The 20,145-nt window shown below is 36.5% G+C and overlaps 1 long non-coding RNA gene across 1 annotated transcript; it reads left to right on the top strand.

Annotated features, from left to right (window-relative positions):
• The first annotated feature begins 1,175 nt into the window (after window positions 1-1,175).
• LOC107792863 (uncharacterized) lies at window positions 1,176-1,906 on the top strand. The gene is made up of 2 exons (XR_001649620.2): window positions 1,176-1,302; window positions 1,395-1,906. It is a non-coding gene; the product is annotated as an uncharacterized LOC107792863 (long non-coding RNA).
• The last annotated feature ends 18,239 nt before the right edge of the window (window positions 1,907-20,145 follow it).

The following is a 20,145-nucleotide window of genomic DNA, read 5'->3' as shown; positions in this document are numbered from 1 at the left end:
AGTATTTCCCCAATCCAGGCCCAACTCGGAGCAACCCGAATTTGCCCAGCCCCTCTCCAATCGAAACGACCCCGTTTCCTTGGGTCAATCCTAGCCATCGATCTAAGTTAATCCAAGGGCTGGGAACTGGGGACCCCTTTTGTATTTAAAGGTCGGAATCTAGGACACCCCCAGTACAAACCCCTCCCCTTCAGTCTCTTATCGCCTCAGCCCAGAAACCCTAGCGCTGCCCTAAATTCCTCCACCCTCTCCACCGGCAGCGGGCTCCAAACACCCCACATTCATACCACGCAACCCCCAGGCCATCCTAAATCCTATTCCCACATTTATTTCTCAAAAATCCCAACGAAATTCCCCCAATTCCGAATCTAGAAATTAAACACTAATTTATTCTATTTTTTCTAATTCTGCACAAGTCCCGGCTCGATTTGACCTATAATCTACATTAGTCGATTGCTCTTAACAAGAGCAATCGATTGGCATTGGTTTTAGTCCATTCTGAGAACACCGGATTTTGACGAACTCACCGGATTCCGGCCAAATATCTATTCTCATCATCGTTCGATGATTCGTTTCGTTTTGTCAAGACATTCTGGCGTAAATTGGTATTTTCCGCTCTCTTTTCCCTCAACTCTGCTGATTGTAGTATTTCTATTCTTTGTTTACTTACTTCATTTTTTGTCTTGTTTTCTTTAATAATGGAGTCCATCTTAGTTGGTAGTTAAAATTAGGTTTAATCGTAAAATTTTGAATTATTGTTTCTTTTTCTTGTTCTGAATTTGATTTTCTTTGTTTGATCATTTGTGATGGTTTGGACTCTTGAATTAACTGTGTTCATTGATGACCCGGTTAAGAGGCCCATTCATTTGGGGTCTTGGGTTAACTTGACCCAGGTTGGCCTGCTGAGCGTAAAAACAAGGATGTCAGGGGGTGTTTTGGGCATTTGGGGTTTAAGGGAATCATTTTCTGTTGGGGGGAGGTTCTAGAGGATAAGATGAGAGCTGGTTTGTTAAGGGCAGAGGGTTTCAGATATTTTGAAAAGGGTAAAGGGGGTAAAACAACCAAGAATTCAAGGGTAGAAAGGGAATTGGTAAAGTTGGACTAGGGCTGCCATAGGCATGCCTATATAATACCTCTTCCCCTTCATCTTTAGGCAACTTTTAATACTCGACATACTGAACATTTCCTGGACTTTTTTGGTTGAAATTTGCTTTGGTTCTGCTTTTGATCTTCATAGTTAGTCAGAATTTTCCAAAAGTTCAAATAATTTCTGATGTCTGGGTTACAAATGGCCTAAGAGAGGTTGAATATTGTTGTGTTTGGCTTGCTGATTTATTCAATCTATTGCTACTGTTGAAAATCTTCATTCTCTTTTGGTTTACTTTGATATCCAGGTACATCTTTGGACTTTATTGATGTGAAGCTTGAATCTGAAGCATGTCGGAGATGTAAACCTTAGTTATTGAATATCAAGTTGTGTTATTGAAAACTTATCCTTGTTCTACATTAAATTGTGTTCTATTGCTTGATTCATTGTATTTATTCATGCCATGGACATTACAATTTGTATTGGGGTTGTATTTGGACTTTCATGTGTTATTTTGGTTCCAGCCTAGTTTAAACTATTTCTACCGAGTCCTTGGATGTTTGTACTGTCATAGTATAGATTCAATTTGGATAAGTAACACTAATTTTGGATTTTGATTAGTTCAATCTCAGTGATGTTAAGTTCCCAGTTAACCTCCATCAATGATTTTGTTGTTTAGAATTTCAGTTTTGTTTTTTTTTTTTAATTTGAATGAACTCAAGGGCTATTGGGTCACTGTATATTTAATGTCAAGAGTATCCATCATTAAATTTACTATGTAAGAACTCAACAGCAAATGACAGTAATTTCAATGTTCAAGCGAGGGGGCCTGTAGTTCATTAATTATGTAGTGTTTTAATTTTCTGCATGTTCATAGCCAAGGGGCTCAGCTGGATTCCTTGGGCTTCAGATGTTTCTTTGTTTATGTGGGGACACGATCTTGAGTCCCCTATCCTTTAGCATTCATCCTTTTACCAGATTTGATTCTACTTTAGGCTTAGATGTTGGGGCCGCTTGGAATGAGGAGCTGTATTCCTTACCGTCTTTTGGGCCTGCTGTCGAGCCCAGACCCCCATTTAAAATGGCTGCTGCGGATTATGTATACAATAGGTTTGGCTCTTTTGTTATTTTTTTTAGTAATTTGGCAGTCTGGTTTTTACAACTCAAGAAATTCATACTTGGCCCATTTCTTTGAAATAACCCATGGCCCAATTGTGCTCACAATTAATAACTCCTTTAATATCAAACTATTTAGGCCTAGTTAAAACTAACCCTTGTAATTAGGATAAGGTGTAACATATCAAACAAGAACAATAATTTATGGCCCTCATAAATCTAAACCAAGAAATCATTTGAACAAATAGACTTGAGGTGTGTCATAAGCAAAATTAAATCATCCACGGCCCTCACACATGTTATAATTTAAATATTAAAAAAGGAACCTCGTAGTTTGCTTTAGGCGTGTTAATTATAGTTATCACAGTTATTACTAAAACTCGGGGGTACATTTCATGTGGGCCGGTTATAATTTCCAACAAGGTTAAATAGAACGTGTCGTGAACCACGGGTGCATTTCATGTAGCATGGCTTGCGATATGTTTTAAATAACCTTGAATTAATTCTTTAAATAAGTAAAAGCGGTTTTCAAAAGTTAAAAGGCACGTAGGTTTAAAAGTGTTTAAAATTAGATAATTAGGCCAATAATAACAGTTGAGCGACCGTGCTAAAACCACGGAACTCGAAAATGCCTAACACCTTCTCTCGCGTTAACAGAATTCCTTACCCAGATTTTTGAGTTTGCGGACTGTAAACAGAGTCAATCATTCCTCAATTTAGGATTTAAACTGGTGACTTGGGACACCATAAATTATCTCAAGTGGCGACTCTGAATAAATAAATAAATTCCATTTTGATTGTCACTTAAATTGGAAAAAACTTCCTTATATACTCCCTCCGGAGGTAGTAAAAAGGAGATGTGACAATAACCTGGTGAATTCGTGAGAATCAATAGAACATTATGAGTAAAATTTAACAGTGTCAATTTCAGGATAACAATCTTGCACCTATCATGTCATGACCCTTATTTCTCACAATGATAACAAACAAATTCTCCTAATCTCTAGTTATTCGTAATCAATTATTATCTGCTTTACTTGTAGTAGTTAATTATAGTTCATAATCATTCCCATTCAAGGTGTTAATTATTCTAGATAGCATTTAACTAGAAATTATTTGAATATTGTATACATCCAATCCATATGAAGACGATAATTAAACTATACTATCTTTGGCTAACAAGCATAAATTTTTTGTTGTGTTTTGTGTTCGTCAATAATAAGTGGCTGCAAAAGAAAAAAGATAATTGCGATTAATCGACTGATATCTAGATGATTTAAATTCAAGCTCTCATTAAACGAAACAAAGGAAATTTTAAATGTTTCTCAATACCTAATTATTTTGAACATCCAGAACTCTTTATTGTAACATGTCTCAAACTGGTTTTTTTCATCTATTTGTCATTGATAAGGATCTTGATCGCGCCCAACTCTAGTTCTAAAAAGGATGAGCGGTCGCTACAAATGTAATTTGGTCTAAAAATCTGGAATTGAATCCCACAGAGAACTAAGGTTTAGCTACAACTGTGTACTATCACTAAGAAGACAAACTCGAACAATTCCTAAATTGTAAATATCAATACTCTATTTTCTTACTAATTAACTAGCATATTAAATTAGTAAGTTAAAAACTAAAGATACTAAGGGTTGGAGACAATATTAAGGACAGGTCTAGAGTTATGATTTTTTCAATTGTCGGAATTCTCCTTGCTACATTTTCTATAATTTCGCCTAAGTATTCTTTACCTATAGTGAGCATTTCAGGTATCGTAATTCTCGTCTGAGCAAATACCACAATTTACTAGACGTATTCTTCCGAACTACGCTAGCTGGCACTAGTTAACTGCTCACCAAGATCACACCAAGATTTTGTTATTCCCAATCCCACCTTTAAACTCTCCATATTGATTCCTCACATACGTTAGGAGTGATGTTGTTCCACAATTATCTAAATATATACCCTTTTCCAAGCAATATATACTAAATAGGCATAGTCATTTGAGGGCCTTTCAATCAACTAATATAATTACGTAGTTGAACAAGTAGAGAAAATCCAAAGGCAAAATTATATTAAACACAATAGAAAATCATCCTCCAAAAGGTTCCATCAAACCCTAGATAAATGAGTTTAGACAATCATGATAATAATTAAAAGCATTAAAATATAGATTAAGGAAGAACGGAAGAGAAAACTCTTGTGATTCGTTGCTTCCAAATGTTTCTGTAGCCTTCTTGCCTCTCCAATAATGTTTGAACCTCAAAAAAATAGGTTTAGAACTCCTTTTATATATGTTGGGGGCGTATATGGTTGAAACTACTAAGTCCAAGCCGAATTAGGACGAAATCCGCCCTTGGGCATCTAGCTTTGCGCCTGGCACGAACCTAGAAACAAAACTTTTTTTCACTTTTGTTCTTTGCTGCCCTTGGCATTTTGGTTGGTTCCTGGCACGAACCTGGGCACTAAAGTCATACTTCCTCCAAATTCTTCCATATTTACTTTAATTTGTATGCAAACTTTCCAAATCATTTCCAATTGACTCTTACACATATAAATACTACTAATAAGCTCGAGTCACAAATATTGACACCAAAGTTAATAAGATCGAGGCATAATGCAAGGCAAATGACATGCAAACATATGAATTTATAACCTAACATAACCACCCCACATTTAAGCTCTTGCTCTCCCTCGAGAAACCTAAAACCATGCTAACTAAACAATGCACGCAACACATTATACAATGGAGGAATATTTGGCAATTCAACATACTACTCATATGACCATGGTTGATACCAAAAATTAATCCTTTGCATACTCATTCATGCCTTTCCCAACTTTCACATGCCCGAATATTAGTGATCAATTTGAAACACTCAAATAATCTGCCCATAACCACCCAACCTTAAAGAACGACTCATCGCCAATAAGAACCTTTAATTCGTGCACTCACCCATCAAGAGATGTTTAATAACATCACCTATCCGTCATGGAATCACGTACCTCACCAAAGAATAACTGGATATTTCTTCCACACATTCAAATATGCATTCCACTATAATTTAAGGACATCGTGTATATGAACAAAGAACCACGCACTCTCTTAAAGAAATTCATGTGCATTCTGTGGTTGTACCATAGGCTTGCTCCTAGTGTATATCGACTAATCTAAGCTCGCAAAGTCTATGATCAATTAGGTCTTTATAGGTTGTAATATAGGTTAAGGGACGTGTAGTATATATTTTGGGTATAGTGACTAACTCTCCTAAGCACTTTAATATATTATAGTTAACTTTCAAATACACATTTTTCATGACCAATTCAAGCAATTTCATAAAATCATATACAACTTGGCCCTTCTTCTTTAAGCACAATTATGCATTCACTAGCCCGAATCACGATGAATAGGAGGTGTATTTTCTATATACTTTTTTTCTCTTTTTTGTATTTTCTTTGCTTTTTTTTCTCATCTCTTTTTTTTCAACACTCTCCACAAACTTAGGTTGCCCGGCTAATGATCTTCCAAAATATACATGCACCCTTAGGCATTTTTATGATTCCACTCAAAAGCTACCCCAACTTTCACCTTACTCTTCTAGAAACTTAAGTGCTTTCAGAGGTAAAGGTTCGAAAAGATTTTATTAAGAACAAAATGAGAATCGGCTTGTAATGTGGGTGCCAAAGAAAAAGTTCATAGGCTCAAATGGGCTATCTAAGGATAATTTTATTTATAATGGCATAATAGCTCAATGGGCAATGAAAGAAATGGCTACATCATTTCCTAGACTCATAAAGCTTTATTTCCCTTCGACTAACACACATAGCAAGTTCTAGACAATACAGGATAACACGGAATGTAATCAAAATCTTACATCACACAATGCACATGACCCAAGTCGGGACGGTTCCATTCCAACTCTCAAGTTTAGGCAAGTAATAACAAAGTCAAGAAGTATTAAGCAATAGAGCACTACATGAACAATGAGTCAAGTAACTGAGAGAAAGCATCACAGACAGGCTATTCAATCTTTCACGGCATCAATTTTTATCAAAACATGTTAGGAAGGTAATTTGCATGCTAAGGCCTAACTGTGTTAGCATAAAACAGTCAAAAGATACATAAGAGAACTCAAGTGTTCTTTCCTGAATTTTTTAAAAATAAAAATTACCCGATTCAAATTACATCCCCTGAAAAAAGAACCAATGCCAAAAGAGAAACCAAGGGGGATTACTATCTGCCTACGACTAAAAAAATATATTTTTAAAATTTTTTTATTGGACCTTAATCCCTCAAGAAAGTTGTCCAAGAGATTAATCATCAGGAATAGTCCAAAATTTTTTTTTAGTTAAACTAACACAACTAAAATATCATAAAAAATCACCCACACAATCTCCTCACCCCACACTTAAAATTGTGCATTGTCCCTAATGCACACCATAAATAACAAGAGGGTGAAAGAATATGTTTGGTAGGACAAAGTCCGAAGCATCATCAACTCATGGAATACTCAGACTTCTCCCAAGCCTGGTCCTCCGTGCGGGTACCTCATACTTAGTTCTAACCATGTGGTTTGTTTTTGTTTCCTTCCAAGGGATTTCCTTTCCATGCTCCCACAAAATAAAAATAAAAAGTATACTACAAAAATAAAAGAATTAAAAAAAAAGATAAGCAAATAAAAAAAAGCAGTAAAGTTGGGCTGCCTCCCAACAAACGCCTAATTTAACGTCATAACACGACGTGAATCACTTTCTGCCTCTACTTTGAACTTATGAATTGGATCCCAAGTTTTGATTCTGCTCTATGATCATGCTTTTAGGGTGGTACAAATTATTGCGAGCTAAAAATAAAATGATTCTTTATGCACTTTTTGGCTTTCAACCGAGGAGTGTCACCTTGTCTAGATGGCCTTGAAAAATTTAGAATATCGTGCTCATCTACCTCTTCCTTTGACTCGTGCATTGGCTCATACAGATCGATTTTCATATCTCCTTCCGAACATAATGTCCAAAAATGCTTGGAGTGAGGACCAATGCGCTCAAACAGAAAATTCAACTTGTTATCGACCTCCTCTTCTTGCCACAAACTAGAATCAATTGAAATAGTATCTGTAAGGTCCTCAGTTGACTCCAGTACTACTTCTTCAACATCGACATCATCAAATTCTAGTTGGTTAGTTTGGTCGTATTCTATTCTCAACTCATAATGGCAATTTCTGCCGTTAATTCATGCTCTTCTTGGTTACTATGCACAATGTCAGCTTGTTGTGCTTTACAAGATTCAACTAGTTGACTCACTTGAGCCTCCACATTTCGAATAGTTGCCTCTTGCATTTGTATTTGCAGTGATTTCTCATTATATTATTCCACAAGGCACTTAAAGATATACATGATCTCCTTCAAGTCAGCATTCCTAAGATCTTTGTTCTTATTAACTTCAAAAAAAAGAAAGTAGAATCATCATCATAAGTAGTTGGGCAAGGATAATGAAGATCAAAAATAAAATTACCAATACTAAAATTTTCGTAATTTTAAGATGTCATGTTTCTCTAATCAACAAGTAAAATAAAAAAATCAAGAAAAAAATAAAATAAAATTCAAACTTGAAACCAAGCAATATACAGCTATAACTACACCGTTAATTCTCTAGCAACAGCATCAAAACTTGATCACGCCCAATTCTAGTCCTAAAAAGGATAAGCGGCCGCTGCAAATATAATCCGAAATAAAAGTCCGGAGTCGAATCCCACAGAAAACTAAGATTTAGCTACAACTGTTTACTATCACTAAGAAGACAAGCTCGAACAATTTTTAATTTGTAAATATCAATATTCTTTTTTTCTTACTAATCAACAAGAAAATTAAATTAGTAAATTAACAACTAAAGATACTAAAGGTTCGAGATAAGATTAAGGAGTGGTCTAGAGTTATAATTTTCCCAATTGTCGAAATTCTCCCCGCTACGTTTTCCATAATTTCGCCTAAGTATTCTCTACCGACTAGACATATTCTTCCGAACTACGCTAGCTGGCACTAATTCAACGCTCACTAAGATCGCACAAAGGTTTTGTTATTCCTAATCCCACCTTTAAAAGCTCCGTATTGATTCCTCACATACGTTAGGAGTGATGTTGTTCAACAACTACCTAAATATATACCCTTTTCCAAGCAATACATACTAAATAGGCACAATCAATTTAGGGCTCTTCAATCAACTAAGATAATCACGTAGTTGAACAAGTAGAGAAAATCCAACGACAAAATTATATTAAACATAACAGAAAATCCTCCTCCAAAAGGTTCCATCAAACCCAAGATAAAAGAGTTTAGCTACTCATAACCATACTAACAATCATGATAATAATTAAAAATATAGATTAAGGAAACCCAAGATAAAAGAGTTTAGCTACTCATAACCATACTAACAATCATGATAATAATTAAAAATATAGATTAAGGAAGAACGGAAGAGAAACCTCTTGTGATTCGTTGCTTCCAAATATGCCCGTATCCTTCTTGTATCTCCAATAATGTCTAATCCTCTAAAAAATAGATTTATAACCCCTTTTATACATGTTACGGGCGTGTAGGGTTGAAATTACTAATTCCTAGACGAATTAGGACGAAACCCGTCCTTGGGCGTCCCGCTTTGCGCCTGCCGCGAACCTGGAAACCAAACTTTTTTCACTTTTGTGTTCTGCTGTCCTTGGCGTTTTGGTTGGTGCGTGACGCGAACCTGGGCACCAAAATCATACTTCCTCCAAATTCTTCTGTTTTTACTTCAGTTTGCATGTGAGCTTTCCAAATCACTTTCAATTGACTCCTACACATATAAATATTGTTATTAAGCTCGAGTTACAAATATTCATACCAAAGTTAACAAGATCGAGGCATAATACAAGCCAAATTACATGAAAAACATGAACATTTAACCTAACATCAGACCTCATTTTATAAGGGTTTCTACCGTCCTAGAGATCTTTCATGACAAGTGCTCAGAATCTTCACACATGCTATTTCAGTAATAATTCGAAAGGATTCTCCAAAAACCCTCTTTGCTAGAGTATATTGTGAGAAAATTGTTTATACTTATTTTTTATATTTTATACATGCCGAGTATTGTCCGTTATTAAGGTTGGTCAAAACTTTTTCCTGAAAGGGACCTCATTTTTGTTTGGCCGTTCCCTAAGATATTCTTAATTCACTTAAACGCTTTTCAACGTTTTATTTTCTAGAATACATATTATACGGGTAAGAATATTTATGGCTTAATCTTAAACAAGTTAATTTGGCTATATGAATCCTTAGAAAAAATATTACTTCAATCTTCTAAATTATACCAGAACTCTCTATTTTTAAGATATGACTCAGAATGAATGTCTGAATCCCTTGGACTAGATTGAGTTTGTGTAAATGAGCAGAGACGGATCCACGATTTAAATTTTATGGATTCAAGTTTTAAAGTTTTTAAAATTGAACTTATTATATTTTTAAAATTATGGGTTCATATCTACTGTTTTTATAATTTCAGTGAATTTTTGTACAGAAAATTTTACTCAACGTCTAAAGTTATAAGTTCAAGTGAATTCATAACTACTATACTACATCTGCTCATGTGAATACATGTGTTTTTTATTTTTATTTTTTATAACACAACTGACCTGAGAATGAACCCATACTATAAAAGGTCATTTGGTATGATGGATAAGGAAAAATAATCCTGGGATAAAAATGTAGTGTTGTCTTATTCCTTGTTTGGTTATTAATACTGGGATAAGTTATCCCAAAATTAAAAATAGTACAGGGATAAATTATACTTGCCAAATGGTGTAGTCGCTCTAAAAATAATAGACGAAAAAAATATATTTTTGTATATATATCATTCTGCATGTTATATACAAAAGTTATATAAATTTTTTATACATGTTTTCGGCTACCGAATGTAAATAGTTTCTGGCGCGGATTAATAGTAAAAAAAGCCCGATAAATTATTCTAAAATAAAGCAGTAAAATTGATAATCTCGAAATTAATACAACATACCAAATAATCACTATGAAATAATATCAAAATAACTAATCCTAGCATAAAAAGGGTAGCTCGGTGCACTAGGCTCTCACTATGCGCACGGTCCGGGAAAAGGCCGAACTACAAGGGACTATCGTACACAACCTTACCCTACATTTCTGCAAAAATTATTTTCACGGCTTGAATCTGTAACCCCCTAGTCACATGGCAATAATTTTACCATTTATACCAAAACTAAATTTTAATATTACTAATCTCAGCATAACAAAGGAAACCTCTAGGTTGCAGCAGACATGCAAATCTTTCGTCATAAAAGATGTAGGAAATTTCAGGTTGCGCTCATTAATTAGTTTGTCAGATTTCAAAATATCAATTAATTTAATTAATGTGAGGCCCAAAGTCGTCAAAGGCGTCGAATCAAGAAAAGATAAACGTGCCATAAACTAGTTTAGGGCACTTAGCCACTCATGGATGAAGTTAAGATTTAGAGTTTATGAATTCATAGTTTTATTCTTTTTAAATTATTGGGGTTTAATAGTACATATTAAATAGATTTGTAACACAAATATAGAATTTCGATTAAAGTTATTAGGTTTCGCAAATTAGGGTTGTGCATGGATCGGATCGGATTAAATTTAGCATATTTCTTATTGAAATTTCGAATTTCGAATTCTGCAATATGCAACTCGAATTAATATTGGGTCGGATTTTAAAGTTTGGATCGGATAAATATTTCGGATTTCAGATCGGATTATATGTATTATTAAGGATATTGCTAATCTAATCGACTAATGCATCTGCCTTATCTGCTTCTTCGGTGTTATGTACTAATACAAACATCTCTTTGCTTTTCAAGCCTTTTATCAGCATTGCATCTCTAAGAAAATATTTCTCTGGAGGTTCGAGTTGTTATGTCTCTAATGTAACGACCTGACCAGTCATTTTGAGCTCTAGCGTCGTTCGGAAGTTTGAGGCCATGAGCAGCTTCACTTCGGGTATTATGACTTGTACACATGGTCGGAATTGAATTCCGGGAGGTTCGGAGTTGATTTGGAAAGAGAATTCTCATTTCGGAAGCGTTAAGTTGGAAGAATTTACTAAGATTGAATTTTTGAGTAAACGACCTCGGAATCCGGATTTAAAGGTTTCAGTAGGTTCGTATTATGATTTCGGACTTGGGCGTATGTCCGGATCGGATTTTGGATGATCTGGAAGCGTTTCGGCACCTATTGTGGAAGTTAGCATTTTTGGAAGAATTTCATAAATTTGGGTTGAAGTGTATTTCAATGTTATCAATGTTCGTTTGGGATTCCGAGTCTGGGAATAGCTCCGTAGGGTGATTCTGGTATTGGGAGCGCGATCGGAAGTGGATTTAGAGGTCCGCAAGTCATTTTGGAGTCATTTGGCTAAAGTTAGAAATTTGAAGGTTTTTTAAAAGTTTGATCGGAAGTAGGCTTTTTTATTTCGGGGTCGGATTTCGATTCCGGAAGTTGGAGTTGGTCTGTAATGTCGAATGTGACTTATGTGCAAAATTTGATGTCAATCGGACGTGATTTGAGAGGTTTCGACATCGAATTTAAAAGTTTCGAGTTCTAAAGTTCATAAAGCTCAAATTAGGGTGTGATTCGTGATTTCGACGTTATTTGATATGATTTGAGGCCTCGAGCAGGTCCCCATTATGTTTTGGGACTAGTTGGTATGATTGGTCGGGGTCCCTGAGGCCTTCTGGTGTAACCGTACCTACGAGACTTGGGCCACACGTGAGCCGGAGAAGCGGCCATGAGGGTCGCAAATGCGATTTGGGCTGGAAGTGTAGAAATCGCAGATGCGGTCATCTCGACGCAGAAACGGGACCGTACCTGCGGAAGAGGAAGCACAGAAGTAGAAGGGGCAGCTTATGGAAGACCGCAGAAGCGGTAGTTGGGGCCGCACCTGCGGAATTGCAGAAGCGGTCAAATGACCGCAGGTGCGAAAGTAGGGGCAGGCAGTGTGTCTCTTTAAAATGAGGAGGTTGGCTCATTTCAACCCCATTTCCTCCATGGGAGTCGGTTTTGGAGCAACTTGGGAGTGCCATTTTCACCACCAAGCATGAGGTAAGTGGTTTTTACTAGTTTGAGTTAAATACATCGATTATGTATATGTTTTAACATGGAAATTAATAGAAATTTGGGATTTTGAGAAAAACCTAGAAATTGGTATTCTTGGATTTTGACCACGATTTTGGACATGAAATTGAGAGTAAATTATATATTTGAGTTCGTGACATTATGGGTAAACTTTATCTTCGAAATTTTTTGAAATCCGGGTACGTGGGCCCGAAGGTGATTTTTATTGACTTTTCGATCAGGGTTAGAAATTGTTATAAATTAATATATGATGAGTATTCGAGCATATATTAATGCGTTTGCATAATTATTGGCTAGTTTCGGAGCATTGTGCATCAGTTTGAGTCGTCGGAAGGGCTTGGAAGCTGGTTATGAAACTTCGGAGCCAGGTAAGTCTCCTTTCTAACCTTGTAAGAGAGAATTAACCCCATAGGTAAACTAATTAAATATATGCTCCTATTTGTAGGGGATACGTACGCACGAGGTGACGAGTGTCCGTGTGTAACTACTATTATTCTTAAGTCCATGTAGTATAAGACCCAAAAGCATGCTTTACTATAATATTCGAAATCTTGTTGTCAATTAAAAAAATGCTTAAAATATATCGAACATGTAAATAAATTTCTAAAAAGCTAGACATCGGTTTCTTGACTTTTAAAAGAGAAATTTCCTTTTCTTGGATAATTGTTCCCTGATGAAGTCTTGATTGACTGTTTTGATGTGTGTTTCTATGTGTACCTACATCATATGTATGATTCACGAGCAGGATAATTCTTTTATTTATATTTAACCGCGTCGCATGTATGATACGCGAGTGGGGTAATAGATGCATCTATAGTTCGCGTCATTCGGCCCTCTGGCAGTGCACAGTTTATTTATTTGATCTGGTCGTACGACCTCGGCATGATTTGCGCATGCTTGTATTGCTTAACTTGCAAATTTATAAATGATATTGCCTCTCCGGCCTGAGATAAATTGATAAATAATGAAATACGAATTTTGGAAATATCTTATTATTAAAAGGTTTGTTTACATGCTTCATGCTTATTGAGTTTGAAATCACCTTATAAAATCCATGCTTCTACACATTTTGGTATTTTATTATTAGACCACTAGTGAGCGTCGACCTCTCATCACTACTTCATTGAGATTAGACGAGATATTTACTGTATGCATTATTTTCGTACTCATACTATATTTGCTGTGTATTTTTGTTGCACAAGCACATATACGTGTAGTAGCCTCGTTGGGCGCAGCGGCAGGGTTGATACGGAGACTTAGGTGAGCTGCATCTCTCGAGACAACTCGCAGCTAGCAGAGTCTCTTTCAAAGTATTGTATTTCTTTTCTGTTCAATTGTATTCCGGACAGTTATCGTATTGTACTTTATTTCCTAGAAATTGCTCATGCACTTGTGACACCGGGTTCTGGGATGACTATGGGATTATTAAATATTTAAGTTTGTTGAAGACATCATTATTTATTCAGTGGAATTCTTTATTAATTGTTTAATATTTAAAAAGGAATGATTTCAATATACTAAAACGAGAAATTTCTAGGTATTGGGTGTTGGCTTGCCTGACAGTGGTGTCTGGCGCCATCACGATCCTTAAATGGATTTTGGGTCGTGACAATATGGTATGAGAGCACTAGGTTCCCTTAGGTCTCACGAGTCATGAGAGAATCTAGTAGAGTCTTGCAGATCAGTACAGAGACGTCTGTACTTATCTTTAAGAGGCTACAGGGCTGTTAGGAGCACTTCCCTTCTTCATTTCCTCATCATGCAATTTGATCCCTTTGAGGATTATGCCTTCATTTCCTTTCCATTCAATCTTATGCGACGCAAAGCGCTGGTTATAAATCAGGAAGTGAGTATTGGTAATAGCACTACAAATGTGGTGTGGGATGTTTCTCCCTTCGTGTTTGTTTGGGCTATTATCGTCGTCTTGCGGAAGGATATTCTATCGTTCCAGCTCAGTAGTTGTACTTCTGAGAGCTTTTAGGCTATGCACAGGTTGCTATGATGCTCATGAACGGTTATCACATAGTATTGATGTGATGGTAGGATACTTGCCTATGCGTCGGGGCAGTGAATGATTGGGAAGGAGGTCTACTCGAAGCATGATTCAGAGATTCGGTATTTTATTTCCGGTGGAGGAAAGGAATTTGGACTATAAATGTTCACTTTTGGGTTGATAGGGTAACGAGACTTTGTGTTTTCAAGTGTGGTGGAATTTTTATCTGCAACGTGGTGTCGTCTTCCTCAATTGAATGTGTTAAGTTCCCCGATGTTATGATCTTCTACAATTCGCCTTTGGAGTAGGATATTGTGAGATAATATTGGAAAAGCGATTGTTATGGATCGCAGGGTGCGGTGGTTCAAGATTGAATGGGTATTTCTAATGTTGACGGCTCAAGAAGGAGGATCTTCGGAAAGGGTTGAAGTTAGTAGCAATCTATCGGTTCAAGTGCTACAGAGATAGATATTGATCTAAGACAACAACTGGGCAGCAAAGGATGAGGAAGGACATGTGGGAAGTGTCAGGCGGTGGTTAAATTTCTAGAAATCCAGGTGTAAGAACCGAAAGTCGAGTAGTTGCTTAAAGGAGTGAGTTTGACCAAAGTGGGAGAGTGGTAGAGTAGCATATGGGTTCAGTGGCAGGATAACTACACACCTTAAGGAAAAGTTTAGGGTGATTTGGGAATTTTAGTGGACAGTGATTGGGTCCACATGTATAATTTGAATATTGGCTATTATACAGTGGGATATTAGATGCAACAGAAAGGGAGCTACTTGATATGAAGAAGGGTGCAATATAACTTTGAATTGGAGGATACTGTCACACATTTAGTTGATGTCCATAAGAAGTGAATGGACTAGTATAGTTGGTGAATGAGCACGGGCTTAGGATAGGTTATTAATGTCGTAGTGATTGTACCCCGTGTAGCGACGTTGGAAGATGTCGGCATGTAATTTCCATAGGTGGATTATCTCCTGTGAGCAGGTCAGTGGTCGTGTGGTTGGCGAAGCTTCTGTGAAGGATTTTACTGACTATCCAGCAAGAAGTCGAATATGTGAATGTTGCTAGACATTTAGAGTGTTCATGAAATGCTAACAGAAGGATTTCGAGGAATTTGGCGGGTTGTTTGTGTAAGATCATGTCAACAATGAAGAAAGAATCTTGGTGGGTTCTAGAGTTGTGTAATAGTAGCTTCAAGCTAAGTGGGAGGATCCCACCGCCTACGATTAGGTTACATGGTTATCTACTTGTAAGGTTCGGGTTATCGGCATATTTGTGAGTTATTATAGCTAAGGGAAAAGAACATAACTGGTAATTTAAGCAAAGGAATTGACAAAGGTGTGCTATAGTTGGCCTTATTGACTCATGTTCAGGCTTAGGGAAGATTCAGAATTTATGCTTCGTACATAGGTGATTTACAAGGGAAGTGATTCAGTAGGGTACTTCATTGATATGGGTGTTCATGTGCCAGCGGAGCCTTAGAGTTGATTATATTCGGGATCAAGCCAGAGTGGGTGACTCTCAACAATAGTCCTAGTGAATTCAAAGGTTAAAAATGTGGTGCTTAAGGATTCAAGCCCGCAGTATGGTTAACAATCGAGCTTTTGTAGCAGATTATGATAAGAGGCTTGTGATGTTCTATGATGTTTTCGACTTGAAGTGTAGCATTAGGAGGAAAAAGAGAAAAAGTCTCCAGATTCGTAAAGGAATTATCAGAATGGATTTATCAGTTGAAGATGCGAATGTGCATGCAAGGAGGGTATGAAACGGTTCATGGGTTTGGAGACAAAGTAGTCTCGTGGAATGGGGTCACTCAAGCTGAGTGCGGATTTAGGTTGGTGATGTAAGGAATGGAGCTATTATTATCTCTAAGGCAAGTTAAGGATGAATTAGAAGAAGTTAGATTGGTTAGACATGGTTGAATTGACATAGTGGTGGCGGTACGTGTGTGGCTTTACGACCGCCGTAATTGATTTTATTTGGAAGTATTCATGTATTATGGCCTGTTATGTGTAGGCAGATCACGGAAAGTTATGATGGTTTAGACCACTACTTGAGGATTTGAATGTTCTATGGTTATGAGAAGTTACTCGCGTGTTGCTATGGTTCACTTGGAATGAGTTAAGAAAAAAGTTTCTAGGTGATGAAGTGTTTACCATATTAGTGGTTCAGGAGTTGTGATGAAATTCTTGTACTATAACGTATTCGCTTGTTAGGTGCAGTGAGCGGTATGAAATTTGAAAGTGAGGATCAAGGTTGTGGTTCGGTGTTTGACGAGGATGTCACGAGCTCAGATGAGCAGGAAGGGGATTTGGATGTCTGGAGTAAGCTGGTATTGACTTCAACATCACCTGAGATCGGCATTTTGTGTCTGAGGCTTTGCATCCTGGTTACGGATTCTTGATATGCTTTACCACATTAGTGTGACTGGTGGTATGGATGTGCAGACTCGTTATCTAGCGCGAAAGGTCGTGGGAGCGTATCTCACGGGAAGATTGTGTAAGTGTGGCATGTAGTCACTTGATTGATTGAAGATTTAAACCAAGCGTGAAGATTGTGGTAGTATCATTAATTTGAGAATTTATGCCTGGAGGGCACTCGGTTTATTGGGTTTTGGACTGCGGAGGTTTGCTCCGGATATGAGGGTTGTTCTTGTGAGTCATGGGGAAAAGGGGTAATTATGGACCCTTGAAAGGTTATTAGCCTAGTACGGTATGGTCAGAATCGGCTCGAGGTCGATGGGTGGATTTAAATATGAATATGGGATCTATATCTAGGTGCAAAAGTCGGGGCTGGTAGTGTGTCACTATAAAACAAGGGGTTTGGCTCATTTCAACCCATTTCCTCCATGGGAGCCGGTTTTGGAGCAACTTGGGAGTGCCATTTTCACCACCAATCATGAGGTAAGTGGTTTATACTAGTTTGAGTTAAATACATCGATTATGTATTTGTTTTAACATGAAAATTAGTAGAAATTTGGGATTTTGAGGAAAACCTAGAAATTGGTATTCTTGGATTTTGACCACGATTTTGGACATGAAATTGAGAATAAATTATATATTTCAGTTCATGAAGTTATGGGTAAACTTTATCTTCGAAAAATTTCGGAATCCAGGCACATGGGCCCGAGGGAAATTTTTTTTAACTTTTCGATCGGGGTTAGAAATTGTTATAAATAGTATTATGATGAGTATTCGAGCGTATACTAATGAGTTTGCATAATTATTGTCTAGTTTCTGAACGTTGTACATCGGTTTGAGTCATCGGAAGGGCTTGACAGCCGGTTATGAAATTTCGGAGCGAGGTAAGTCTTCTTTCTAACCTTGTAAGAAGGAATTAACCCCATAGGTAAAATAATTAAATATATGAACCTATTTGTGGGGGCTACATACGTACGAGGTGACGAGAGTCCGTGCGTAGCTACTATTATCCTTAAGTCCGGGTAGTCTAGGACCCAAAAGCATGCTTTACTTGTAATATTTAAAATTTTGTTGTCAATTAAAAAATGCTTAAAATATATCGAACATGTAAATAAATTTTTAAAAAGCTAGACATCGTTTTCTTGACTTTTAAAAGAGAAATTTTCTTTTCTTGGATAATTGTTCTCTGATGAAGTCTTGATTGACTGTTTTGATGTGTATTTCTATGTGTACCTGCGTCGCATGTATGATTCGCGAGCAGGGTAATTCTTTTATTTATATTTAAACGCGTCGCATGTATAATTCGCGAGCGGGGTAATAGATGCATTTATGATTCGCGTCATTCAACCCTCTGGCATGACACAGTTTAAATATTTGTTGGATCGAGCCGTACGACCTCGACATAATTTACACATGCTTGTATTTCTTGACTTGCAAATTTATAAATGATGATATTGCCTCTCTGGCCTGAGATAAATTGATAAATGATGAAATACGAATTTTGGAATTCTCTTATTATTAAAAGGGTTGTTTACCTGCTTCACGCTTATTGAGTTTGAAATCACCTTATAAAATCCATGCTTCTACACATTTTGGTATTTTATTATTGGACCACTTGTGAGTGTCGAAGTCGACCTCTCGTCACTACTTCGAGATTAGACTTGGATACATATTGGGTATGCGTTGTTTTCATACTCATACTACACTTGTTGTGCATTTTTGTTGCACAGGTACTTGTACGTCTAGTGGCCTCGTTGGGCACAGCGGCAGGGTTGATACAAAGACTTAGGTGAGCTGCATCTCTTGAGATGACTCGCAACTAGCAGAGTCTCTTTTAGAGTATTGTATTTCTTTTCTATCCAATTGTATTTCGGGCAGTTACCGTATTGTACTTTATTTCCTAGAAATTGCTCATGTATTTGTGATACCGTGTTCTGGGATGACCATGGGATTATTAAATATTTAATTTTGTTAAAGATATCATTATTTATTCAGAAAGATTCATTATTTATTGTTTAAATGTAAGGAAAAGAAATGATTTCAAAAATACTAAAATGAGAATTTAATTAACTTCTTGCGTTGGTTTGCTTGATAGTGGTGTCGGCTTGCTTGACAGTGGTGTCCGGCGCCATCACAAACTTCAATGGATTTTGGGTCGTGACATCTAAGTTGAAAAACTCATACTTATATTTTCATTGTAGAAGAGGAAATACAGCAAGAAACATTTATATTTTTGCAATTATGAGGGTATTATATTGCCAATGTAGCTAAATTTAGCAATTGTAAAGGTAATAACTTGGAGGAATTACTGGCTATCTGAAATTATAGTTTAGTATTTATACATGCCCTAGTAATACTTTAGTTTAGTATCCGAAATTAAAGGTAATAATTCAGCAATGACAAGAGGGGTTGCTCTGATGGTAAGAAACCTCCACTTCCAACCAACAGGTTGTGAGTTCGAGTCTCTCCAAGAGCAAGATGAAAAGTTCTTGGAGGAAAGGATGTCGGGGGTCTATTTGGAAATAGTCTCTCTAGCCCAGGGTACGGGTAAGGTCTGCGTACACACTATCCTCCCCAGACCCCACTAAGTGGGATTACACTAGGTTGTTGTTGTTGTTGTTGTTGTTGTTGTTGTTGTTGTTGTTGTTGTTGTTGTTGTTGTATTTATACATGCCCTAATAATTTCGGGTTTCAGATCAGATCGGGTTAAAACTATACCAATCTGAATCCGATACGGATATCCGAAATTTTAATAAACATAATTCGAAATCTGATCCAAAATTTGAAATTTGAAATATGAAATCTGAAATCGAACGGAACGGTTCGAATTTCGGATCTCTGATCCAAATGCACAGCCCTACCGCAAACTCATACCTTTTGTTCTAACCCTGCCTTGCACGTTGCACGGGCTCGTGACACGTTGGCTTGATCAAAACACGTTGAAAATATTATACTAATATTAATACTCCTTCCGATGCATTTTAAGTGATTTTTGGCTCTTTTTACACACATTAAAAAATTCACCTTTTAATATTAATTAATAATGAAATTGACCATATTAACTTTAGTTTGCTCGTGGGAAATAAAACAAACTACTCATAAACTCTTTACTCCAAGAACAACTTTGAAAAGAATAATTTAACTCCTTCTTGATATCCGAAAAAATTAAATATTATGGACCGCAAAAAAAGGTCAAAAAATCACTTAAAGTAGACCGAAGGGAATACCAATAAAACATCGTTATAACAACATTATTTATTCCGAATTTTTTTTTACTTTTATTGCAATTGACTATTATACACCTATAATAATATTTTGTTATTTAAATATAATTAATTTTTTATATATAAACATGATAATAAAAAATATTTTTTTCA

The sequence above is a fragment of the Nicotiana tabacum genome, chromosome 3 (genome assembly GCF_000715075.1).
Source record: "Nicotiana tabacum cultivar K326 chromosome 3, ASM71507v2, whole genome shotgun sequence".
Lineage (NCBI taxonomy): Eukaryota > Viridiplantae > Streptophyta > Magnoliopsida > Solanales > Solanaceae > Nicotiana > Nicotiana tabacum.
Note: the sequence above shows the minus strand (reverse complement) of the source record. Positions and strands in the feature narration are given on the sequence as shown.